The following is a 20,000-nucleotide window of genomic DNA, read 5'->3' as shown; positions in this document are numbered from 1 at the left end:
GACAGGTTGGGTGATTGGGCAGAAACATGGCAGATGCAGTATAATGTGGATAAATGCGAGGTTATCCACTTTGGTGTCAAAAACAGGAAGGCAGATTATTATCTGAACGGCAATAGATTGGGAGAAGGGGAAGTGCAACGAGACCTGGGTGTCCTTGTGCACCAGTCGCTGAAGGTAAGCACGCAGGTGCAGCAGGCGGTTAAGAAGGCAAATGGTATGTTGGCCTTCGTAGCGAGTGGATTCGAATACAAGAACAAAGATGTCTTGCTGCAGTTGTACAGGGCCTTGGTGAGACCACACCTTGAGTATTGTGTGCAGTTTTGGTCGCCTTATCTGAGGAAGGATGTTCTTGCCATGGAGGGAGTGCAGCGAAGATTCACCAGGCTGATACCTGGGATGGCAGGAATGACGTATGAGGAGAGATTGGGTCGATTGGGCTTATACTCACTGGAGTTTAGAAGAATGAGAGGGGATTTCATTGAAACTTATAAAATTCTAACCGGACAAGACAGACTAGACGCAGGAAGGATGTTCCCGATGGCGGGGGAGTCCAGAACCAGGGGTCACAGTCTAAGGATAAGGGGTAAGCCATTTAGGACTGAGATGAGGAGGAATTTCTTCACCCAGAGAGTGGTGAACCTGTGGAATTCTCTACCACAGAAGGCAGTGGAGGCCAATTCACTAAATATATTCAAGAAGGAGTTAGATATATTTCTTAAGGTTAAAGGGATCAAGGGATATGGGGAGAAGGCAGGGACAGGGTACTGAGTTTGGATGATCAGCCATGATCTCATTGAATGGCGGAGCAGGCTCGAGGGGCCGAATGGCCTACTCCTGCTCCTATCTTCTGTGTTTCTATGAAGGAGGGGAGGGAGGCAAGGCCCGAACCCGGTCTGATCCAGAGACAACAAATAACCTGCTCCTTTTATCCTGTTTTTGTTTCAGGGCCACTGGGCGGACGACCTGAAGTTGTAACGCGAATGGCGAGCGAGTCCTTTCCGCCGCTCGCTGAAGGAACAGGCAGCAAAATGGCGGCTGGGCGCTGAATGAGCTTGGGGGTGGTGGCGGGGGGGGGCGAGGGTCGAAGGGTAAAACCCGACCTAATTGGCAGCCTGCCACCTCCCCGGTTCGACACCGCCCCCCCCCCTCCCCCACCTGCACCCAGCATTCCTCCCCGATGCCTACAAGCACCGATTCTACACAGGCTGGGGATGGAGCTTAGGCCTTTCCTGCTCTGTGGGGGGTCAAGGCCCACACCGGTTGGGGCAGTTAATCCACCCTCACCCACCCCCCCCCACCTCCAGCCACACGGGGAGATAGAAGTGATGTCTCCTTCATTGACGGGAAGTAGGCATGGCATTGACGTAAAGGCCCAGAAATTCGGGTCGGGGGCTTCCCGCGGGTGCAAGCCCCCGACCTGCACTTACCTAGCGCGCCGGCCGTTGAGCTGTGGGCCCGCGTGGGATTCCGATCCTGGGCCTCCTCCAGCTGCCGGCGCGCAGTGCTTGCGTATCCCAGGGGCGCAGTTAGCTCGAAGCGTCCCCTGGGATCACGTGGGCCATGGGGAGCCAATGGTAGCAGGGAATTACCCACTCATAAAATTGACAGGAAGACCTGTCAAAATTATAAATACTATAAACACCAAAACATCACTAAAACTTCAAATAATTTTTTAAAAATCGCATTTTTAAAATAACTATAAATTACATAAAATAACTATTTTAAACAATTTTTGCAAAAATTAATTACAGTTTATAACAGGGCTAAAAATAAACTTACCTTTCTTTAAAGTATTTAATAATAATAAACCTGTGGAAAAAATGTTTTAATCACCACTTACCTTGTTAAAAGCAGGCCCTGCGACTGCTTTTTAAAAGCGGAGCTCCTGGAGACTTACCCTCCTGGAGAAACATGTTTTAAAAAAAAAAACGGAAGTTCCAGGCGTACGCGCTGCCTCTCCGGCGCACGTGTTCGACCTGTGAACCCCTTCCTTTAAGGAAACGGACGGTCCGGTTTCCCGCGCAGGCGCAGTGCGTGCACGAAACTGGCACTTTCGTTGGGCCTACGAGTGAGTACCCAGCGCGTACTCACCCGTGGGGACCCGAATTTCTGGGCCAAAGTACGTAGAATAGACAAAACCTTTAATATATAAAGCAGTAGAATTGTGTAAAATTTTCGGCATAATATATGGTGTTGCTCGCTAGTTGGTGAATATTGCCTTTACATATTAAATGATTGATGGAAGGTGTCATTTTCCAATCCTTTCCGCACCACCTTGGAGAATTCCACGGTCTCATTTCCCTCCTTTCTGTGGCAACCTCTGCCCAACACAAACCCATCTAATTTCCTGTTTTATCTGTCCACCTTCACGTACGACACAGTTATGGTTCTCAGCTGTGGGTCACGTACTCTCTCTCCCTCTCGTCTCTGAGTCAGAAGGTCGTGGGTTCGAGTCCCACACACACACGCACTCCAGAGACTCAAGCCCCCATAATCTAGGCAGACACTCCCCGGTTGCCTGTACTGAGGGAGTGCTGCACTGTCAGAGGGGCAGTACTGAGGGAGCGCCGCGCTGTCGGAGGGGCAGTACTGAGAGAGTGCTGCACTGTCAGAGGGGCAGTACTGAGGGAGCGCCGCGCTGTCGGAGGGGCAGTACTGAGAGAGTGCTGCACTGTCGGAGGGGTAGTACTGAGGGAGGGCCGTACTGAGGGAGTGCTGCACTGTCAGAGGGGCAGTACTGAGAGACCGCCGCACTGTCGGAGGGGCAGTACTGAGGGAGCGCCGCACTGTCGGAGGGGCAGTACTGAGGGAGCACCGCACTGTCGGAACAGCGGTACTGAGGGAGCGCCGCACTGTCGGAGGGGCGGTACTGTGGGAGCGCCGCACTGTCGGAACAGCGGTACTGAGGGAGCGCCGCACTGTCGGAGGGGCGGTACTGAGGGAGCGCCGCACTGTCAGAGGGGCGGTACTGAGGGAGCGCCGCATTGTCGGAGGGGCAGTACTGAGGGAGCGCCGCACTGTCGGAGGGGCAGTCCTGAGGAAGAGCTGCACTGTTGGAGGGGCGGTACTGAGGGAGCGCCGCCCTGTCGGAGGGGCAGTACTGAGGGAGCACCGCACTGTCGGAGGGGAATACTGAGGGAGTGCTTCACTGCCGGAGGGGCAGTACTGAGGGAGCGCCGCATTGTCGGAGGGGCGGTACTGAGGGAGCGCCGCACTGTCGGAGCGGCAGTCCTGAGGGAGCGCTGCACTGTCGGAGGGGCAGTACTGAGTGAGTGCCACGCTGTCGGAAGGGCGGTACTGAGGGAGCGCCGCGCTGTCGGAGGGGCAGTACTGAGGGAGCGCCGCACTGTTGGAGGGGCAGTGCTGAGGGAGCGCCGCACTGTCGGAGGGAGCACCGCACTGTCGGAACAGCGGTACTGAGGGAGCGCCGCACTGTCGGAGGGGCGCTACTGTGGGAGCGCCGCACTGTCGGAACAGCGGTACTGAGGGAGCGCCGCACTGTCGGAGGGGCGGTACTGAGGGAGCGCCGCACTGTCAGAGGGGCGGTACTGAGGGAGCGCCGCATTGTCGGAGGGGCAGTACTGAGGGAGCGCCGCACTGTCGGAGGGGCAGTCCTGAGGAAGAGCTGCACTGTTGGAGGGGCGGTACTGAGGGAGCGCCGCCCTGTCGGAGGGGCAGTACTGAGGGAGCACCGCACTGTCGGAGAGGAATACTGAGGGAGTGCTTCACTGTCGGAGGGGCAGTACTGAGGGAGCGCCGCATTGTCGGAGGGGCGGTACTGAGGGAGCGCCGCACTGTCGGAGCGGCAGTCCTGAGGGAGCGCTGCACTGTCGGAGGGGCAGTACTGAGTGAGTGCCATGCTGTCGGAAGGGCGGTACTGAGGGAGCGCCGCGCTGTCGGAGGGGCAGTACTGAGGGAGCGCCGCACTGTTGGAGGGGCAGTGCTGAGGGAGCGCAGCACTTTCGGAGGGGCAGTACTGAGGGAGCGCTGCCCTGTCGGAGGGGCAGTACTGAGAGAGCGCCGCACTGTGGGAGGGACCGTACTGAGGGAGCGCTGCACTGTCGGCGGGGCAGTACTGAGGGAGCTCTGCACTGTCGGAGGGGCAGTACTGAATGAGCGCAGTACTGAGGGAGGGCCGCACTGTCGGAGGGGCAGTACAGAGGCAGCGCCGCACTGTCGGAGGGGCAGTGCTGAGGGAGCGCCACACTGTCGTAGGGGCAGTATTGAGTGAGCGCCGCACTGTCGGAGGGGCAGTAATGAGAGAGCGCCGCACTGTCGGAGGGGCAGTGCTGAGGGAGCGCCGCACTGTCGTAGGGGCAGTATTGAGTGAGCGCCGCACTGTCGGAGGGGCAGTACTGAGCGAGCGGCGCACTGTCGGAGGGGCAGTACTGAGCGAGCGGCGCACTGTCGGAGGGGCAGTACTGAGGGAGCGCCGCAGTGTAGCAGGGGCAGTACTGAAGGAGTGCCGCACTGTCAGAGGGGCAGTACTGAGGGAGCGCCGCACTGTCGGAGGGGCAGTACTGAGGGAGCACCGCACTGTCGGAGGGGCGGTACTGAGGGAGCGCTGCACTGTCGGAGGGGTAGTACTGAGGGAATGCCGTGCTGTCGGAGGGGCGGTACTGAGGGGGCGCCGCACTTTCGGAGGGGCGGTACTGAGGGAGCGCCGCATTGTCGGAGGTGTGGTACTGAGGGAGCGCCGCACTGTCGGAGGGGCAGTCCTGAGGGAGCGCTGCACTGTTGGAGGGGCAGTAGTGAGGGAGCGCCACGCTGTCGGACGGGCGGTACTGAGGGAGCGCCGTGATGTCGGAGGGGCAGTGCTGAGGGGGCGCAGCACTGTCGGAGGGGCAGTACTGAGGGAGCGCCGCGCTGTCGGAAGGGCGGTACTGAGGGAGCGCCGCACTGTCGGAGGGGCAGTGCTGAGGGAGCGCAGCACTGTCGGAGGGGCAGTACTGAGGGAGCGTCACACTGTCGGAGGGGCAATACTGAGGGAGTGCTGCACTGCCGGAGGGGCAGTACTGAGGGAGCGCAGCACTGTCGGAGGGGCGGTCCTGAGGGAGTGCCGCACTGTCGGAGGGGCGGTACTGAGGGAGCGCCGCACCTTCGGAGGGGCGGTATTGAGGGAGCACCGCACTGTCAGAGGGGCAGTACTGAGGGTGCACCGCACTGTCGGAGGGGCAGTACTGGGGGAGCAGCGCGTTGTCGGAGGGGCAGTACTGAGGGAGCGCCGCACTGTCGGAGCGGCAGTACTGAGGGAGTGCTGCCCTGTCGGAGGGGCAGTACTGAGAGAGCGCCGCACTGTGGGAGGGGCCGTACTGAGGGAGCGCTGCACTGTCGGAGGGGCAGTACTGAGGGAGCGCCACACTGTCGGAGGGGCAGTACAGAGGGAGCGCCGCACTGTCGGAGGGGCAGTACTGAGGGATTGCTGCACTGCCGGAGGGGCAGTACTGAGGGAGCACAGTACTGAGGGAGCGCTGCACTGTCGGAGGGGCAGTGCAGAGGGAGCGCCGCACTGTCGGAGGGGCAGTACTGAGGGAGCGCCGTGCTGTCGGAGGGGCAGTACTGATGGATGCCGCACTGTCGGAGGGGCAGTACTGAGGGAGCGCTGCACTGTCGGAGGATCGGTACTGAGAGTGCAATGTGACCCGTCCATTGGAGCTGATTGAGCGTGGTCAAAGCTTCGATACTGGGGATGTTGGCCTGAGCAAGAACACTGACGTTGGTGCGCCTATCCTGCCAATGGATTTGCAGGATCTTGCGGAGGCAGCGTTGGTGGTACCTCTCCAGTGCTTTGAGGTGCCTGCTGTACATGGTGCATGTCTCTGAAGCAGACAGCAGGGCGGGTATCACTGCTGCTCTGTAGACCATGAGTTTGATGCAGCGATTGAGGTCCTGGTCTTCAAACACTCTCTTCCCCAGGTACCGAAGGCTGCACTGGCGCACTGAAGGCGGCGTTGGACTTCGTCATCAACGTCTGCCCTTGTTGACAGTAGGCTCCCGATGTATGGAAAGTGGTCCACGTTGTTGTGCCTTGTCGTGGATTTTGATCATCGGGGAGCAGCACTGTGTGGTGGGGGCAGGTTGGTAGTGGACCTTTGTCTTACGGATGTTTAGTGTAAGGTCCATGCCCTCATACGCTTTGGTGAAGGTGTTGACGATGGTTTGGAGTTCGACCTCTTGAGTGCGCAGACGCAAGCGTCGTCTGCATACTGTAATTCAACGACAGAGGATGGGACGACCTTGGATCTGGTCTGGAGGTGATGGAGGCTGAACAGTTTCCCGTTTGTTCTGTAAATTAGCTCCACTCCAGTGGGGAGCTTACTGAGGGAGAGATGGAGCATTGCAGCAAGGAAGATCGAGAAGAGCGTTGGCGCTACAGCCATCAGTGCGTACGCCCCAACATTGGAAGACACAGACGAGACCAAAGAGGAATTCAACTCCAGCCTCGAACAATCCCTTGGGACATATAACCAATCAGTGAAGGTGCAGGCGGGCCAAGATCCAATCAGGTTGCAGGAATGAATTGTGCAGGAGCCTGTCATGTGTGTTGTAATGTATAAAAATGTAATGTATGCTGCGACAATTTGGAAAAGTCTGGCTAAAGACAGAGCAGACTGCCTCCCCACCGGTGTAATAAAGACAACTTGACTATCGATCTGAAAACCTTGTGTCGAGTTTTGGTTTAAAATACTCCACAACAGTCCCAAAAGGGCTTCACAGAAGTGTTAGAAGACAAAAAAATTTGACAACCAGCCTCCGAAGGAGATATTGGGGCAGGTGATCCAACGGCTTGGTGTTGACTGTTGGATTGCGAGTGGCAGGCAGTGACTAGTGGGGTACCGCAGGGATCGGTCCTAGGACCCCAGCTGTTCACAATATATAGTAATGATGATCTAGACGAGGGAACTAGATGTAATATCTCCAAGTTTGCAGATGAAACAAAGCTGGGTGGGCGTGTGTGCCGTGAGGAGGATGCCGAGAAACTCCAGTACGATTTGGACAGGTTGGGCGATTGGGCAGATGCAGTATAATGTGGATAAATGCGAGGTTATCCACTTTGGTGGCAAAAACAGGAAGGCAGATTATTATCTGAACGGCAATAGATTGGGAGAAGGGGAAATGCAACGAGACCTGGGTGTCCTTGTGCACCAGTCGCTGAAGGTAAGCATGCAGGTGCAGCAGGCAGTTAAGAAGGCAAATGGTATGTTGGCCTTCGTAGCAAGAGGGTTCGAGTACAGGAACAAGGATGTCTTGCTGCAGTTTTACAGGGCCTTGGTGAGACCACACCTTGAGTATTGTGTGCAGTTTTGGTCGCCTTATCTGAGGAAGGATGTCCTTGCCATGGAGGGAGTGCAGTGAAGATTCACCAGGCTGATACCTGGGATGGCAGGAATGACGTATGAGGAGAGATTGGGTCGATTGGGCTTGTACTTGCTGGAGTTTAGAAGAATGAGAGGGGATTTCATTGAAACTTATAAAATTCTAAGAGGGCTAGACAGACTAGATGCAGGAAGGATGTTCCTGATGGCTGGGGAGTCCAGAACCAGGGGTCACAGTCTAAGGATAAGGGGGTAACCAATTTAGGACTGAGATGAGGAGGAATTTCTTCACCCAGAGAGTGGTGAACCTGTGGAATTCTCTACCACAGAAGGCAGTGGAGGCCAATTCATTAAATATATTCAAGAAGGAGTTAGATATGTTTCTTAAGGCTAAAGGGATATGGGGAGAAGGCAGGGACAGGGTACTGAATTTGGATGATCAGCCATGATCTCATTGAATGGCGGAGCAGGCTCGAGGGGCCGAATGGCCTGCTCCTGCTCCTATCTTCTATGTTTCTATGTAAAGTAGGCGTGTGAACCGAAGCCTGAATCCTCCAGTCTCTAATACATCAACCATTAGGCTGTAATACTAGAAATCATGTTTAAAGGATGATTAGCTTCACACTATTGAGATATATATGTATTAAAAGCGTACATGTAGCATTTAGACAGCTGCAAAGCATGATGGGATGCTTGACCATTATGTTAACTCTTTTGACTGATACTGTAGAATAGCTGAGCAAAGCAGATTCGCCAGACTGCTGATCGCCACCCCACTGATCTCCAAACACTTCGGAATGTAGTTATCAGCTTCACAGAAGCAGTGAGGTTATGCACTTTGGCAGGAAAAATCGTAGAGCAAGTTATTATCTTAATGGCAAGAAACTGGAAAGTACTGAAGTACAAAGGGATCTGGGGGTCCTGGTGCACGAAACTCAAAAGGTTAGTATGCAGGTGCAGCAAGTGATTAAGAAGGCCAATGGAATGTTGGCTTTCATTGCTAGGGGGATAGAATATAAAAATAGGGAGGTATTGCTTCAGTTGTACAAGGTATTGGTGAGACCGCACCTGGCGTACTGCATACAGTTTTGGTGTCCATACTTAAGAAAAGACATACTTGCTCTCGAGTCAGTACAAAGAAGGTTCACTCGGTTAATCCCGGGGATGAGGGGATGGACATATGAGGAGAGGTTGAGTAGATTGGGACTCTACTCATTGGAGTTCAGAAGAATGAGAGGCGATCTTATTGGAACATATAAGATTGTGAAGGGGTTGGATCGGGTGGATGCAGGGAGGATGTTCCCGATGATGGGTGAAACTAGAACTAGGGGGCATAGTCTTAGAATAAGGGGCTGCTCTTTCAAAACTGAGATGAGGAGGAACTACTTCACTCAGAGGGTGATAGGTCCATGGAATATTCTGCCCCAAAACGCTGTAGAAGCTACATCATTACATAAATTTAAAACAGAAATAGACAGTTTCCTAGAAGTAAAGGGAATTAAGGGTTACGGGGAGCGGGCAGGAATTTGGACATGAGTCTAGGTTCGAATCGGACATGGCCCTGTGGGTAGCGGAGCGGGCCCAGGGGCCGTGTAGCCTGATCCTGCTCCTATTTCGTGTGTCTAATTCTGTTAGATTCAGGAGATGGTTCTGTGATAGTAGATTGGCGGTTAGGATCAGATTAGCCATGATCTTATTGAATGGCGGAGCAGGCTCGAGGGGCCGATTGGCCTACTCCTGCTCCTATTTCTTATGTTCTTATGTTATGTTCTTAGAACCTTCCACACCTAATCTAGAGCCATCTTTTGTCTCCACTAGTCCTATCACCATCTCGTCTGGTTTTGAATACCTCTTAATGTGAGAGAGATTTACCAGGATGTTACCTGGGCTGGAGCGCTTCAGCTATGAGGAGAGACTGGACAGGCTGGGGTTGTTTTCCTTGGAGCAGAGAAGGCTGAGAGGGCACCTGATTGAGGTGTACAGAATTATGAGGGGCATAGATAGGGTAGATAGAAAGGAACTTTTCCCCTTAGTAGAGGGGTCAATAACCAGGGGGCATAGTTTCAAGGTAAGGGGCAGAAGGTTTAGAGGGGATTTGAGGAAAAACTTTTACACCCAGAGGGTGGTTGGAATCTGGAACTCACTTCCTGAAAGGGTGGTAGAGGCAGGAACCCTCACAACATTCAAGAAGCATTTAGATCAGCACTTGAAACGCCATAGCATACAAGGCTATGGACCAAGTGCTGGAAAATGGGATTAGATTAGACAGGGCCTGATGGCTGGCGCGGACGCGATGGGCCGAAGGGCCTCTTTCCGTGCTGCATAACTCTATGACTCTATGAAAACGAGACGAGATGGTGATAGGACTGGTGGAGACAAAAGGCGGCTCAGATTAGGTGTGAAATGTTCTGGCAGAATGGGAGACAGCTGCCATGCAGGAGAGAGGAAAAAAAAGGGGGTGGGGGGGTGGAGGGCCAAAACAAAGGTGTGGATAAAAAATATAAGTAAAAATGTGATAGGGGCCGAGGTTATGATCTGAAATTGTTGAACTCGATATTGAGTCCGGAAGGCTGCAGAGTGCCTAATCGGAATTACATTTTTACATATTACATTTTTACTTATGTCACCATCTCGTCTGGTTTTGAATACCTCTTAATGTCTCTTCTCTTTTCTTCTCTCCCAGCCCTGCCTTTTGATCTATTTCATTTCCTTTCCAGTCTTGACAAAGGGTTAGACCCGAAATGTTGACTCTATTTTCTCTCCACGGATGTTGCCTGGCCTGCTGAGTTTTTCCAGCATTTTCTGTTGTTATTTCCGTGTTCAACATAGCATGCCCTTCTAAGAAATAAGGGTAACTAGCCACAGAGTATGTGGCTTTGTGATTTGATTGCTCGATGGTTAGGGGAGACACATGTCCCAAACCTTCAGACACTGGCTCCTACGGTAGAGTTGGGCTATAAAACATCTAGAAGAGAAGTCTCTGAAATCCCACAACAAGTTGTGGCTACCAAGATGAACACTAAAAGGAATCGGCCATTTCCAAGACAATCCTTGCTTCAAACACCTTGCAGGGTGATTTTCACTCCGACGTCAGGAAGGAGGCGGGACTACAACTTTCGGGGTTGTAGTCCCGCCTCCATCGAGATGCAGCCAATCCACGTGATTGTAACTTGATTGACCTTGTTGAGCCCGCCCAGCGGGCTCAGCAGGCCAATCACGGGCCACCCAGCAACAGGTGACATCACAGACTGAAATTTCATCTGTCAAGAGGTTTTGACAGATGAAATATCAGCGTTTCACGGCTGTTTGAAGCTGTCAAACACTGACAGTCTGGCTTCTAACCCGAGTCCTTCTACACAGACTCAGTTAGAAATCTCTCCGGCACAGAAAGCTGAGGGCTGTCACTTTTGACAGTTCGCAGCCGTTCTGCTTTCTGAGATGATGGACTCCCGAAGCCTGGAGGAAGGAAGGCTAAAAAGGTAAGTACATGTAATTTAAACTTCTTTACACACTTTAGACACGCCAAACACACTTACCTTTGCATTCATGCACACATCACTCACCTGAACACTGACATCTCGACCCCTCCAAGTCCTTCAACCCGACGGTCCGCCTCCTCTAACTTGGCGTGGTTTGGAGCCGTCGGGAATCACACACTTCAGCGTTAAAAATAGGGATTAGGGATTAGGCTAAAAACTGCCTGTTAACTACCTGTTAACAGGCAGTTAATTGGCACTAATCCCCTTCCCGCCTCGGGGAGGCGGGTCCCAGTGCGGGGCAGGTACCTGCCTCCTTTGAAACTTACATGGAGGCGGGATGGTGTCGGGACACCCGAATTCGGGACTTTAACCCCCCCCCCCCCCGCACGCCTCCAATCCCGACTCCACAGGTCAGTTAAAATCGAGGCCCTTATCTCCCTTTGGAATGTTTGCTCGAAGACTGAGCTGACATTGTTTATCCCAACAAGCTTTCCTCAGGAGATTAATGAAGTAACTGCGCATCTCCAGGGCTAGCACAGTAGCACCACAGAATCACAGAAACCCCACAGTGCAGATAGAGGCCATTTCAGCCCATCGAGCCTGCACCGACACATATCCCACCCGATCCCCGTAAACCCCTACACCAACACATATCCCACCCTATTCCCGTAACCCCACGTATTTAATCCCCCTAACACTAAGGGTCAATTTATCATAGCCAATCAACCTAACCCGCACATCTTTGGACTGTGGGAGGAAACCGGAACACCCGGAGGAAACCCACGCAAACACGGGGAGAATGTGCAAACTCCACACAGACAGTCACCCGAGGCCAGATTCGAACCCGGGTCCCTGGCGCTGTGAGGCAACAGTGCTAACCACTATGCCACCGTGCTGCCACGGCCGGCAACGGGCTGATAAGCCCGGTTGCGGCCTTGCTTGAAGCTACTTTGTCGAGTCTCGGGGTCAGATTTTCAGTGTGCTGTGAGGCGGGCTTTCAGGCGTGCGGGGGGGGGCAAAAATCCCGAATTCGGGGGTCCCGACACCATTCTGCCCAAAACCTGCCTCCACGTAAGTTTCAAGGGAGGTGGGTACCCGCCCCGTACTGGGACCCGCCGACCCGAGGCGGGAAGGGATTAGTGCCAATTAACTGCCTGTTAACAGGTAGTTAAAAGGCAGCTTTTAGCCTAATCCCTATTTTGAGGGATGTCGTGTGGGATTCCCGATGGCTCCAAACCATGCCAAGTTAGAGGAGGCGGGCCGTCGGGTTGAAGGACTTGGAGGGGTCGCGATGTCGGTGTTCAGGTGAGTGATGGGTGCATGAGTGCAGAGGTAAGTGTGTTTGGTGTGTCTAAAGTGTGTAAAGAAGTTTAAATTACCTTTACTTACCTTTTCAACCTTCCTTCCTTTAGGTCTCGGGAGTCCCTCATCTCACCGGCACAGAAAGCAGAACGGCTGCGAACTGTCAAAAGTGACAGCCTGCAGCTTTCAGTGCCGGCGAGATTTCTAACTGAGTCTGTGTAGAAGGACTCAGGTTGGAAGTCAGACTGTCAGTGTTTCACAGCTTCAAACAGCCGTCAAACGCTGATATTTCATCTGTCAAAACCTCTTGACAGATGAAATTCCAGTCTGTGACGTCACCTGTTGCTGGGTGGCCCTCGATTGGCCTGCTGGGCCCGCTGGGCGGGCTCAACAAGGTCAATCAAGTTACAATCGCGTGGATTGGCTGCCTCTCGATGGCAGTCTGAGGCTACCCTCCTCGCTATTTACCACCCCACCAATTTTCGTGTCATCTGCGAACTTACTGATCATACCTTTTACATTCACATCCAAATCATTCATGTAGACCACAAACAGCAAGGGACCCAGCACCGATCCCTGAGGTACCCCACTGGACACAGGCTTCCAGTCACAAAAACAACCTTCGACCATCACCCTCTGCCTTCTGCCACTAAGCCAGTTTTGGATCCAAAGTGCCAAGGCACCCTGGATTCCATGGGCTCTTACCTTCTTGACCAGTCTCCTGTGCGGGGCTTTATCGAAAGCCTTACTAAAATCCATGTATACCACATCCACTCCACTACCCTCATCCACACACCTAGTCACCCCCTCGGAAAATTCAATCAAATTGGTCAGACATGATCTTCCCGATATTTAAAGGAGGTAGAGAGAGGCGGAGAGGTTTAGGGAGGGAATTCCAGAGCTCAGGGCCCAGGCGGCTGAAGGCACGGCCGCCAATGGTGGAGCGATGGAAATCGGGGGGATGCTCAAGGAAAGAATTAGAGGAGCGCCGAGATCTCAGGGTGGAGTGTTGTGGGGCTGGAGGAGGTTACAGAGATAGGGAGGGATTTGAAAACGAGGATGGGAATTTTGAAATCGAGGCGATGCTTAACCGGGAGCCAATGTAGGTCAGCGAGCGGGACTTTGTGCGAGTTAATCAAATCAAAATCAAATCAACTTTTATATTCATTGTTAGTGCACAAGTGCACTACAACGAAATGTAGGCTTGCGGCTCCCGAGAGTGTACATTTAGATTAAGACATTTAAACATTCAACATACATTTGGCTTGTAATACATTAACATAACATAAACATAATAAAGTGCATTGGCAGATGTGCAGGCTTTAGAGTTTATTTGTGGAGTTCAGTAGGATGACAGCCCTGGGAAAGAAGCTGTTCCTAAATCTGGTCGTACGGGTGCGAATGCATCTGTAGCGTCTCCCAGATGGCAGGAGGGCGAACAGGCTGTGGCTGGGGTGGGTAGGGTCTTTGATGATGGACCGTGACCTCCGTAAACAGCGTTTCTGGTATATGTGCTCTATGGTCGGTAGCCGTAAACACGGGCAGCCGAGTTTTGGATGACCTGACGTTTATGCAGGGTAGAATGTGGGAGGCCAGCCAGGAGTGCGTTGGAATAGTTAAGTCTAGAGGTAACAAAGGCATGGATGAGGGTTTCAGCAGTGGATGAGCTGAGGCAGGGGCGGAGACGGGCGATGTTACGGAGGTGGAAATAGGCGGTCTTTGTTATGCTGCGGATATGTGGACGGAAGCTCAATTCAGGGTCAAATAGTGTGGTTCAGCCTCAGACAGATGTTAGGGAGAGGGAGGGAGTCAGTGACTAGGGAACGGAGTTTGCGGCGGGGACTGAAAACAATGGCTTCGGTCTTCCCGATATTTAATTGGAGAAGATTTCTGCTCATCCAATCATTGGCTGCAGATTTTTAATCGCTTTCTTTTTCCCTCAGTACTGCCCCTCTGAAAATGCGATGCTCCCTCAGTACTGCCCCTCCGACAGTGCGGCGCTCCCTCAGTACTGCCCCTCCGACAGTGCGGCGCTCCCTCAGTACTGCCCCTCCGACAGTGCGGCGCTCCCTCAGTACTGCCCCTCCGACAGTGCGGCGCTCTCTCAGTACTGCCCCTCCGACAGTGCGGCGCTCTCTCAGTACTGCCCCTCCGACAGTGCGGCGCTCCCTCAGTACTGCCCCTCCGACAGTGCGGCGCTCCCTCAGTACTGCCGCTCCGACAGTGCGGTGCACCCTCAGTACTGTCCCTCCGACAGTGCGGCGCTCCCTCAGTACTGCCCCTCCGACAGTGCGGCGCTCCCTCAGTACTGCCGCTCCGACAGTGCGGCGCTCCCTCAGTACTGCCCCTCCGACAGTGCGGCGCACCCTCAGTACTGCCCCTCCGACAGTGCGGCGCTCCATCAGCACTGCCCCTCCGACAGTGCGGCTCTCCCTCAGTACTGCCCCTCCGACAGTGCGGCGCTCCCTCAGTACTGCCCCTCCGACAGTGCGGCGCTCCCTCAGTACTGCCCCTCCGACAGTGCGGCGCTCTCTCAGTACTGCCCCTCCGACAGTGCGGCGCTCCCTCACTACTGCCCCTCCGACAGTGCGGCGCTCCCTCAGTACTGCCCCTCCGACAGTGCGACGCTCCCTCAGTACTGCCCCTCCGACAGTGCGGCGCTCCCTCAGTACTGCCCCTCCGACAGTTCGGCGCTCCCTCAGTACTGCCCCTCCGAAAGTGCGGCGCTCCCTCAGTACTTCCCCTCCGACAGTGCGGCGCTCCCTCAGCACTGCCCCTCCGACAGTGCGGCGCTCCCTCAGTACTGCCCCTCCGACAGTGCGGCGCTCCCTCAGTACTGCCGCTCCGACAGTGCGGCGCTCCCTCAGTACTGCCCCTCCGACAGTGTGGCGCACCCTCAGTACTGCCCCTCCGACAGTGCGGCGCTCCATCAGCACTGCCCCTCCGACAGTGCGGTTCTCCCTCAGTACTGCCCCTCCAACAGTGCGGCGCTCCCTCAGTACTGCCCCTCCGACAGTGCGGCGCTCCCTCAGTACTGCCCCTCCGACAGTGCGGCGCTCCCTCACTACTGCCCCTCCGACAGTGCGGCGCTCCCTCAGTACTGCCCCTCCGACAGTGCGGCGCTCCCTCAGTACTGCCCCTCCGACAGTGCGGCGCTCTCTCAGTACTGCCCCTCCGACAGTGCGGCGCTCCCTCAGTACTGCCCCTCCGACAGTGCGGCGCTCCCTCAGTACTGCCGCTCCGACAGTGCGGCGCACCCTCAGTACTGTCCCTCCGACAGTGCGGCGCTCCCTCAGTACTGCCCCTCCGACAGTGCGGCGCTCCCTCAGTACTGCCCCTCCGACAGTGCGGCGCTCCCTCAGTACTGCCGCTCCGACAGTGCGGCGCACCCTCAGTATTGCCCCCACGACCTTCTGACTCGGAGGCGAGGTGTCTGCCCACTGCGCTTCAGTTCACACTTCCCTTTTGACGGGTCATCCAGTCCGAATTTAGTTAAACATCCGGTTGGATTTCTTCGGATGGTGGTTACACATTGATCTATCACCCTCCTGGACCCTGGCGATGTCCAATCCAGCCTCACATGCCCCAGCCGCTGAAAGTCTTGCCTCTTTACAGGGACGGTTATTGCATTCCCTGTACGAGGTGTTACCTGCTACTCGCCATCTCCTGCCCGCCCCAGCTCAGGAAAGCTGCAACAGCCGACTGCCCTCAGGGCCACAGGATCACAGCAGACGTGCCTGGACACAGAGGGTCTGGCGTTCTTCCTCAAAACCGGTAAACACCGTCACTAAATCCAAGGCTGGCTGAGCAGGGAATGGAGTCTGAGAGTGAGGAGGGACCCTCGCCAATCTCGGCTCGTCCTAACCTCCCGCCTGGCCCTGCGTCCTAACTCACACCAAGACCCCATCACCCATCGCCCCCCTGTTGCTCGCTGGCCGACACTGGCTCCCGGTTAAGCAACGCCTTGATTTTTAGAATTCTCCATCCTCGTCTTCAAATCCCTCCTTGCCCCCCTCCCTCCCTGTCTCTGTAACCTCCTCCAGCCCCTACCACCCTCCATATCTCCGTAACATCCTCCAGTCCCTACAACCTTCCCTATCTCTGTAACCTCCTCCAGCCCCGACCACCCTCCCTATCTCTGTAACCTCCTCCAGCCTTTACAACCCTCCCTATCTCTGTAACCTCCTCCAGCCCCTACCACTCCCTCTATCTCTGTAACCTCCTCCAGCCCCTACAACCCTCCCTATCTCTGTAACCTCCTCCAGCCCCTACCACCCCCTCTATCTCTGTAACCTCCTCCAGCCCCTACAACCCTCCCTATCTCTGTAACCTCCTCCAGCCCCTACCACCCTCCCTATCTCTGTAACCTCCTCCAGCCTTTACAACCCTCCCTATCTCTGTAACCTCCTCCAGCCCCTACCACCCTCCCTATCTCTGTAACCTCCTCCAGCCCCTACAACCCTCCCTATCTCTGTAACCTCCTCCAGCCCCTACCACCGCCTCTATCTCTGTAACCTCCTCCAGCCCCTACAACCCTCCCTATCTCTGTAACCTCCTCCAGCCTCTACAACCCTCCCTATCTCTGTAACCTCCTCCAGCCTCTACAACCCTCCCTATCTCTGTAACCTCCTCCAGCCCCGACAACCCTCCCTATCTCTGTAACCTCCTCCAGCCTCTACAACCCTCCCTATCTCTGTAACCTCCTCCAGCCCCTACAACCCTCCCTATCTCTGTAACCTCCTCCAGCCCCTACAACCCTCCCTATCTCTGTAACCTCCTCCAGCCTCTACAACCCTCCCTATCTCTGTAACCTCCTCCAGCCCCCTACAACCCTCCCTATCCCTGCAACCTCCTCCAGCCTCTACAACCCTCCCTATCTCTGTAACCTCCTCCAGCCCCTACAACCCTCCCTATCTCTGTAACCACCTCCAGCCCCTACCACCCTCCCCGATCTCTGTAACCTCCTCCAGCCCCTACCACCCTCGCCTATCTCTGTAATCTGCTCCAGCCCCTACAACCCTCCCTATCTCTGTACCTCCTCCAGCCCCTACCACCCTCCCTATCTCTGTAACCTCCTCCAGCCGCTACAACCCTCCCTATCTCTGTAACCTCCTCCAGCCCCTACACACCCTCCCTATCTCTGTAACCTCCTCCAGCCCCTACAACCCTCCCTATCTCTGTAACCTCCTCCAGCCCCTACAACCCTCCCTATCTCTGTAACCTCCTCCAGCCCCTGCCACCCCTCCCTATCTCTGTAACCTCCTCCAGCCCCTACAAACCTCCGTATTTCTGTAACCTTCTCCAGCACCTACAACCCTCCCTATCTCTGTAACCTCCTCCAGCCCCTACAACCCTCCCTATATCTGTAACCCTCCTCCAGCCCCCTACCACCCTCCCTATCTCTGTAACCTCCTCCAGCCCCTACCACCCTCCCTATCTCTGTACCGCCTCCAGCCCCTACCACCCTCCCTATCTCTGTAACTTCATCCAGCCCCTACCACCCTCCCTATCTCTGTAACTTCATCCAGCCCCTACAATACTCCCTATCTCTGTAACCTCCACCAGCCCCTACCACCACTCCCCTATCTCTTTAACCCTCCTCCAGCCCCTACAACCCTCCCTATCTCTGTAACCTCCTCCAGCACCCTACAACCCTCCCTATCTCTGTAACCTCCTCCAGCCCCTACAACCCTCCCTATCTCTGTAACCCTCCTCCAGCCCCTACAACCCTCACTATCCTCTGTAACCCTCCTCCAGCCCCTACCACCCTCCCTATCTCTGTTACCTCCTCCAGCCTCTACAACCCTCCCTATCTCTGTAACCTCCTCCAGCCCCTACCACCCTCCCTATCTCTGTAACCTCCTCCAGCCCCTACAACACTCCCTATCTCTGTAACCTCCACCAGCCCCTGCAACCCTCCCTATCTCTGTAACCTCCTCCAGCCCCCTACAGCACTCCCTATCTCTGTAACCTCCACCAGCCCCTACCACCCTCCCTATCTCTGTAACCTCCTCCAGCCCCTACAACCCTCCCTATCTCTGTAACCTCCTCCAGCCCCTACAACCCTCCCTATCTCTGTAACCTCCACCAGCCCCTACCACCCTCCCTATCTCTGTAACCTCCTCCAGCCCCTACAAACCCTCCCTATCTCTGTAACCTCCTCCAGCCCCTACAACCCTCCCTATCTCTGTAACCTCCGCCAGCCCCTACAACCCTCCCGATCTCTGTAACCCTCCTCCAGCCCCTACAACCCCTCCCTATCTCTGTAACCTCCTCCAGCCCCTACAACCCTCCCCTATCTCTGTAACCTCCGCCAGCCCCTACAACCCTCCCGATCTCTGTAACCTCCTCCAGCCCCTACACCACCCCCCTATCTCTGTAACCTCCTCCAGCCCCTACCAGCCTCCCTATCTCTGTAACCGCCTCCAGCCCCTACAACCTCCCTAACTCTGTAACCTCCGCCAGCCCCTACAACCCTCCCTATCTCTGTAACCTCCTCCAGCCCCTACAACCCTCCCTATCTCTGTAACCTCCTCCAGCCCCTACAACCCTCCCTATCTCTGTAACCTCCTCCAGCCCCTACACCCCCTCCCTATCTCTGTAACCTCCTCCAGCCCCTACCAGCCTCCCTATCTCTGTAACCGCCTCCAGCCCCTACAACCCTCCCCTATCTCTGTAACCTCCGCCAGCCCCTACAACCCCTCCCTATCTCTGTAACCTCCTCCAGCCGCTACAACCCTCCCTATCTCTGTAACCTGCTCCAGCCCCTACAACCCTCCCTATCTCTGTAACCTCCTCAGCCCCTACAACCCTCCCTATCTCTGTAACCTCCTCCAGCCCCTACCACCCTCCCTCTCTGTAACCTCCTCCAGCCCCTACAACCCTCCCTATCTCTGTAACCTCCTCCAGCCCTACAACCCTCCATATCTCTGTAACCTCCTCCAGCCCCCTACCACCCTCCCTATCTCTGTAACCTCCTCCAGCCCCCTACACACCCTCCCTATCTCTGTAACCTGCTCCAGCCCCTACAGCACCTCCCTATCTCTGTAACCTCCTCCAGCCTCTACCACCCTCCCTATCTCTGTAACCTCCTCCAGCCCCTACACACCTCCCTATCTCTGTACCCTCCTCCAGCCCCTACCACCCTCCCTATCTCTGTAACCTCCTCCAGCCCCTACAACCCTCCCTATCTCTGTAACCTCCTCCAGCCCTACAACTCTCCCAGATCTCTGCGCTCCTCCAATTCTGGCCTCTTGCGCATGCTCCCCGATTTCCATCGCACCACCATTGACGGCCGTGCCTTCAGCTGCCTGGGGCCCGGAGCTCGGGAATTCCCTCCCTAAACCTCTCCGCCTCTCTCTCCTCCTTTAAGACGCTCCTTAACGCCCACCTCTTTGATCAAGCTTTTGCTCACCTGTCCCTAGTATCTCTTTTTTTTAAATTCATTCCCGGGATGTGGGCGTCGCTGGACACAGGAGCATTTATTGCCCATCCCTAGTTGCCCTCGAGAAGGTGGTGGTGAGCCGCCTTCTTGAACCGCTGCAGTCCGTATGGTGACGGTGCTCCCACAGTGCTGTTAGGGAGGGAGTTCCAGGATTTTGACCCAGCGATGATGAAGGATTGCCGATATATTTCCAAGTCAGGATGGTGTGTGTGACTTTGAGGGGAACTTGGAGGTGGTGGTGTTCCCATGCGCCTGCTGCCCTTGTCCTTCTAGGTGGAAGAGGTCGCGGCTTTGGGAGGTGCTACCAAAGAAGTCTTGGCGAGTTGCTGCAGTGCGTCTTGTAGCCCGATACGAGACTCCTAAAACAAGCGCTCTACTCGGAGCTCCGACACGACAAGAGAGCCCCAGGTGGGCAGAGGAAACGCTTCAAGGACACCCTCCAAGCCTCCTTGGAAAAAG

General features: G+C 55.2%; 1 long non-coding RNA gene across 1 annotated transcript in view; it reads left to right on the top strand.

Moving 5' to 3' along the window:
• LOC147117449 (uncharacterized) overlaps positions 1-2,244 on the top strand; it is a 4,799-nt gene extending 2,555 nt beyond the window's left edge. Inside the window, exon 2 of the long non-coding RNA XR_015078295.1 lies at positions 946-2,244. This is a non-coding gene — a long non-coding RNA (uncharacterized LOC147117449). The remainder of the gene's footprint in view (positions 1-945) is intronic.
• Positions 2,245-20,000: the final 17,756 nt, after the last annotated feature.

The sequence above is a fragment of the Somniosus microcephalus genome, chromosome 5, assembly GCF_052327205.1.
Source record: "Somniosus microcephalus isolate GS21.2 chromosome 5, FLI_Smic_1.0, whole genome shotgun sequence".
In the NCBI taxonomy this organism is placed as follows: Eukaryota; Metazoa; Chordata; class Chondrichthyes; order Squaliformes; family Somniosidae; genus Somniosus; species Somniosus microcephalus.
This window is presented reverse-complemented; position numbering and strand designations above follow the sequence as displayed.